Here is a 7,038-nt window from a genome sequence, read left to right as displayed (position 1 = left end):
TTTGGGGGAAAAAATGCATAATCTTGAGCTTCGCTGTGGACTTGCTGGATGAGAAGCCCTGGGGACTGAAGAGGGCATGATAACCCAAGAGTTTGAAGTTAAAAAAAAAAAAAAAAAAAACACGTAATGGAATTCATTTTTTGGTACTAAATTATCCCACTTTCAAACCAGCTATAACTCAAAATGGAAAAAATAGCTATAAATGCAGTAAAACCGTCAGCCACTTTTTTTTTTATAATCCACGATATTTAGTCTGCCTAATTGTTGGAAGGTGAACTAGATACTGCAAAGTCTTGCTCTTGAGCTGATGATAGTTTCCAGGTGCCTCCATCAGCTGTGGTGTTTACCTTACAGCCCTGGTCCTCCCGTGTCCTCTCTTGGCCTCAGAGTGCTCGCTTTTGGTTCGGGCAGATACTCTGAGGGTAATAGATGCCAAAGCCTTGGCTGAAGGCGTAAAGTCGAGTGTCCTATTGAGAGGTTTGCCAAACTGCTGCATTACCATCTCCTTGCCTATGCCAAGACCCAGAATGGCCCCTCCACCTTTACTGGTTTCCTGGTAGATGTTTTTAGGTACTGACCTCACCTCCCTGGGATGTGGCCTTCAAGAGCTCCATTCGCACGATGGACCGTTTTGCCTGCTTTCTGCTCACACGTTGCCACCACGGAGGCCAGTGAGCACAGTTTGGTGGAAATGATGTCTCCACACCTTAAGACATGCCTGTCTGTCAAGATACGGTTTTCCCCAGCCCAGCCATCGGTGAGTTTTTGCTCAGTCCTCAAGTCTCTGAGCATTTGGCTGGATCCGCTTTGGGCTCTACTTCCGAGGCCCCCTGCCAAGGGCTGAGTCTCCACTGATACTAAAACGACTTCGTACCAGAGTTCCCTTTGGACCCCGAGGCCTGTTAATCCTAAGATGTGCCAAGACTTCAGCATAGTAACAGGGAAAGGAATACGATTCTCATTCCTATATCTCTGACTTGCTGTGATCAAATATTTGGAGGAAAGTAAAAAAGAAAAAAGAAAACTCTTTTCTGCAAAGAAAGGACTGATTCGGTGCGGTCTGTGGTCACTTTCACCAAATCCAACATAGACCAACAGTGGGTTGTGTGGCTCTATATTTAAGGGTGAAAGAAAGCCTTCAATACTTGAAGGATCCCTCTGCCAGTATCCAAATTTACGGGGCTCCATTTTTCAACCAACCTATGTGTCCAATATGCTCTCTTATTAAGTAGTAAATAAAGATATTTGATGACCTAAATATAATGGATAGTCCACATACCAGTGAATTTTAGGATTAGGTCTCCTAAGACGTAGTCATCAAAATGCAAATACTAGTCTCTAGACTGTTTTTTTTTTTTTTAATAAAGTTTATCACCAAATGGTACAGCGTAAGTCGTGGCATTGTTACAACTATGTGATTTTGAAATGTATACCTCCCCACATCTTAAAATCCCCACCTTGAATACAGTTACTTCTCAAGGTCCTTGCCAGTCCCAAGATTTTGTGAGTCTAAGATTTGATTCACTTGTGATGCCACATGCCTCCATATGCCATACATGATATTAGATTTACCAGGTATTTGTATTATTCATGTTTCCTCGCCATTCATTAAACATTCATTTTTTTCTTTCTTTTCGTGACACAACATTCAAACTTGACTCATTAGCATCATGTTTCCACTACTTCCTGGACACTGAAAAAACCATAGATCACTTCCATTCAGTTACCATCCGCCTGTCTTTTGTGTATTGTTGCCTTATATTGTAGGGCCGTGTGTATTTTATTTTATTTATTATTTATTTATTTATTTTTAATATGAAATTTATTGTCACATTGGTTTCCATACAACACCCAGTGCTCATCCCAACAAGTGCCCTCCTCCATGCCCATCACCCACCCACCCACCCTCCCCTCCCTCCCGCCCCCCATCACTGCCGTATGTATGTTAAACCTTACAAGGCATGGACTGTCGCTGCTGTTTTAAACTGGATGTCTGCTTGATTTACCTTCCTAGTTACCATCTGGTACTGTTCATTTCTCCTTGTGCTACCAAACTTCCACCTAGAATCATTTTCCTTCTGGCAAAAGACCTGCCCTTGGAAATTCTTTTGATGTGGGTCCCGGGTTGAGAGGGGATGATATTTGCCTTTTCTTCCTCAAAGAGGGAGATCACCTGAAATCCTGACGTGTGGTCTCGAGGCAAGGACTCTCTTATTCATCTGTGTATCTACAGTGCCAGGCACAGAGTAGGTACTCCCATACTTATTAAGTTGAGAATTACCAGGAGATGACCTTGTTTCCTACTTTACTGAAATCACATCCATCTGATTCTTAACTTCTTCCATTCCTCTTCGTACACTTGAACTTGTTTTGAATCTGCACATACCCAGAGGAGTAGCTCTCCGTTGCAAGGACATCTGTCATTTTTGTACCTTCTCTTGACTCCTCCCTTCTAGAAGACCTCACTCCTTCAGTCCCCTTTGTATATTCGGTCTCTTTCTCCACTGATTTTGTTGTTGTTGTTGTTCTTTTCCTTACTTGTATGTCCAGGTCTCTTCCTTCAAAACATCAATCCCTTTTTCTAGATTCTACTTCCCCCATAACATACTCTCACATCTTTCCGCTCTGCCAGGCTTCTCAAAGGAATATATACATATGATGCCTGCATGCCGTCTTCTCACTCCTCAGCAGTTGTAAGCTGTCTCCCCCACCTTTCTACTGACACCTTTATCTTGAAGATCACTGATTATACCTCACTTATCAAACGTAGACCTTCTCAGCCTTCAGATTTCTTTACCCAAGCGTTTTGGTTACTCCTTTTCCTTGAAACTTTTTCTTTGGCTCCTGGGGTTCTACTTGGTTCTCCTGCTACATCTGGCATCTCTGTATCTCCTCTTCCACCTGGTCTCGCCCTGTTGGAGATGCCCTTGGCCTTCTTCTCTGGCCCTTGGTTATCTCATCCACAACCACATTAGCTCCATGAAAACCCTAAACATTCCTTCTCTCAAGGTTTGTGCTGAAACTTCCGACTGCTTGCTGGACCTGTCTTCTCAGATGTCTTATCTACACTGAAATTTAACTTCTTCCAAGAAAACGTTACCATTTTCCTCAAAAAGAAATCTGCTTCTCCCTTAGTGTTCTCTGTCTTGTGCATTGACGTCATCTTCCCAGGTTCTAAACAACACCGTCCTTTCTGACTGTTTTCTTGCTCCCTACATAGCCTGAGTCCTCTCAATTCTATCATGTTCCCAGGATCCATTGCCTTCCCGCTCTTCCCAATGAAACCATCATGGCTCAGGCCATCACATCCTCTTCCCAGGGCCAGCACACTAGCGTCCAAAGGCTCTTCTGCCTTTCCCTTTGTCTTCCTCACCCATCCCACACACCACTCTGACGACATCCTAAAGCACAGCTGGGGTTATTTTGCCCCTTGGCTCAGAGCGTTAGTGATCCCCGTTGTCTTAGGTATGAAGTCTAAATCCCTGCACATGGCGGGCAGGGCCTGTCCCCACGAGTCCCAACTTGTATTTCCAGTCCCAGCCAGACTGGAGCAGTCCCTGCTTCCCAGCACGTGTTTTTCTCTCTCCTCTGCCTTTGCTCCTTCTCGCCGCTCTTTCTGCCTTCTCTCTGTGACCGTGTGATGTAACGCCTACTTTAAACCCAGTTCTTCTGTTCCTTAGAGCTTCTTGGGCGTCCATTTACTCCCACCCCAGGATTAGGGATAGTTGGGATATGCTGTGAAATCTCTCACTGTGTTGGAAATATTGTAGTAAATACTTATTAGTGAAATAGAGATATTTTTGTGGGTGCATATCCTACATAGAGCTTTGAACTTGTATTAGACTTTTACTATTTAATGTACATGCGTTGTTTCTCTCTCCAGACACCAGAGGGCACTAGTGGCATGCTTAACTAACCCCTCAGTTCCTGTAATTTTGGGGGTGTTTTGGACATTTGTATGTGTGTGCATGTGTGCATATTCTCGCACTCAGAAAAGACCATTCAGAGATTTTCTTTTGCTTTTAAAAATTAGTGATCTACTAAAATGAAGATCTAAAACCTAATTGTTTCCTAAACTTTTAAGGTCAGCTTACAATTTCTAAGTTTAGCAAATGTAAATACTTACTTTTGAAGGGAATACACATAAATTTGTGGTTTCCTTTGCAATCTTAGATGGCTGCTCTTAAATATTTTAGATTGTATCGACAAATCTATTATATTCCATTTTCTTTTAAGGACTCTGTCCCACAAACTTTTGCAAGTACTCTAAGTAATTCTAAAAATCTAATCGGTGAAACTATAAATGTGCTGATTAGGTGCATGCAAGTGTCTCACACTTTATGAACTGGTGCGATTTCGATTTAAGATCACAAATGTAAATTATTCACTCGGTTCACATATTTTAAAATTGGAATTGTAAGCCCAAAAATGTTTCCCTTAGGCCATGTACCCTTAACTATCACAAAAACTACTTTAAATGCTAGGTATGCACAGATTCCTTGTAACAAGAACGTTAGTACGTTATTTGATTGACTCATTCACTAGTTATTTACTGGCCATCTACCATGTGCTACTTACCATTCTGATCACCAGGGATACAACATTGAACAAAACAAAAATAATCCCTTCCCTCAAGGGGTTTATATGGTAGTGAAGGTGGGGGGTGAAAGACAATAAACACGACATTAAATTATTTTGAGTATTAGAAGGTGACAGGTACAATTGGGAAAAATAAGCCATGGTAAGGGGCTCTCGAGAGGAGGGCGGTCCCTTGAGGCCTCAGTGAGAAAGAGGCATTTGACAAAGACTTGGAGGAAGGGACATGGAGAATGCAGATTATCTGGAACAAAAGCGTTCTCCAGGAAAAGGAACCAGCAAAGAAGATTTAGAGGAGTGGCCGGTAGGGAAGAAGGCAAGTGGAGTATGGTGTCCTGAAAGTCAGGCTGGAAAATGGTGTCTGAAGGCGTTAGTGGTCCACTGGGTGAAATGATGCTTACAGGTCAAGAAGGAGGAGGGCTGTCCCTTGACCATTGAATTTAGCAACATGGAGGTCTTGGCTGACCTGGATGGCCAGTTTCAGTGGAATGGGAGGGATGGAAACCTGATAAATGTGGGTTTTATGGAGAATGAGAGACACTTATTCTGCCCAAAGAGGATTTGCCATAAAAGGAGCAGAGTCATAGGCAACTACCTGGCAGGGGTGGCAGGTCAAGGTTGATTTGGGGTTTGTTTCTGATGCAGGCAAAGTAAAGTGGGTTTGTGTGCCAATGTGAGTGGTAACACACAAGGGGGAGGTAACGTGGATGATGTGGGGGAAAGAAGGGGAAGCTGTCGGATCAAGGAGGCAAAAAGGGATGGGAGCTTCATGCGTGACACAGGATTGTCCCTGACACGGGGGCACGGGTGGTGCATCCAACTTAGAGAAGAAGGCGGAGTGTGTGAATAGTGTCGCTCTAGGTAGGTGAATGTGGTGATGGGATTTGTGAAATTCTGCTTCAGAAGCATCTGATTTTCTTACTGACATGAAAAGCAAGGTCACCAGCTGAGGTTGGATACGGGGAGGAGATAGTTGAGGTTTGAGGAGAGAAGACGACGAGTGGGAGCCTAAGGGAACGCGACGTCCTCATGACGCAGCAGGAAGAGCTCGCCAGGATTGTAAAGTGACAGCACTGACCGTGTGTGCGCACGTGCGTGTGTGTGTGTGTGTGTGTGTGTGTGTGTGTGTGTGTGTTTGAAGCATCGTTCAGCTTCGGGTACAGCGGCAGAGTAGTGGAGTGTTCGAATTCACCAGGGTTTAATCAGTAAGGCAAAGCAAAAGCAGAGCACGGGAATTGCAGGTGTCCACAAGGGAACCATGATTGGTCACAGCATTTACACTGGCAAAGGGCGAAGAGAAGTCTTGAGGATTGATGGATTATTATTGGTCTCGGTGTGGCCGGAAGATGGTTGGGGTTGGCATCCTGGAAAGAGCAAGCTGGGAAGATAGGAGGGGTGGTCGGACAGCTTGGGATTCAATGACTAAGTCGTTAAGGGGAGCAGAAGCGACGCCCAGGAAGCTGGATGGGTCCTCGAACGTGAAATCGTGAAGGCAGGAGTGGTGTCAGAGAGACTGATGAGCTAAAATGATCAGGAAATGAGGTGTACTGACCCAGGTGTTGGTGAATGGTAGCAACAGTGGAGGGCAGTGAGTGGGGTGATCATCTGATGACCGAAGGTCCGGGGGGGGAGCAATGGCTTAGGGAGGAAGCAGGGAGAATTATTTCCTGGGACGAAACGTGTATCTTTAAGAAAACACTGTGTCATCGCATAGACTCAAGGTTTCTTTCCAAGATACTTTTTTTTGTCTTTTGCCTTCTCGGCTTACTGAGGCTTCTTAGTGACATCCACCAGGCTGTGGCAGGTTCTAACCAACGTGCTCAACCCTGGGGATAGTGGATGATGGGAACTTCAGTAGTTAAAGAACAAGGTGGGATCATTATTCGTACCCTTGAAACTAATATAATGACATCATGGGGTATGTCAATTATACCTCAATACATTTTTTTTTATTTTTTTTTATTTTATTTTTATTTTTTTTCAACGTTTATTTATTTTTGGGACAGAGAGAGACAGAGCATGAACAGGGGAGGGGCAGAGAGAGAGGGAGACACAGAATCGGAAACAGGCTCCCGGTTCTGAGCCATCAGCCCAGAGCCTGACGCGGGGCTCGAACTCACGGACCGCGAGATCGTGACCTGGCTGAAGTCGGACGCTTAACCGACTGCGCCACCCAGGCGCCCAATACATTTTTTTTTAAAGAAGAAATTGTTCCATAGCCCATACGTAGATTAATGTCAGATTGAACTTCATCTATAATTCTTTCTTTTTTTTTTAACTTTATTTATTTATTTTGAGAGAGACAGAGATAGCAAGAGCAGCAGAGGGGCAGAGAGAGAGAGAAAGAAAAGGAATCCCAAGCAGGCTGTGTACCATCAGCACAGAGCCCGATGCAGGCCTTGAACTCATGAACCATGAGATCATGACCTGAGCCAAAATCAA

At 44.1% G+C, this 7,038-nt stretch overlaps 1 protein-coding gene across 3 annotated transcripts in view; it reads left to right on the top strand.

The window, feature by feature from the left end:
• Window positions 1-7,038, top strand: part of AKR1C3 (aldo-keto reductase family 1, member C3 (3-alpha hydroxysteroid dehydrogenase, type II)) — a 133,672-nt gene that overhangs the window by 28,099 nt on the left and 98,535 nt on the right. The gene's annotated exons all lie outside the window — the stretch shown is intronic.

The sequence above is a fragment of the Felis catus genome, chromosome B4 (genome assembly GCF_018350175.1).
Source record: "Felis catus isolate Fca126 chromosome B4, F.catus_Fca126_mat1.0, whole genome shotgun sequence".
Classification (NCBI taxonomy): Eukaryota; Metazoa; Chordata; class Mammalia; order Carnivora; family Felidae; genus Felis; species Felis catus.
This window is presented reverse-complemented; position numbering and strand designations above follow the sequence as displayed.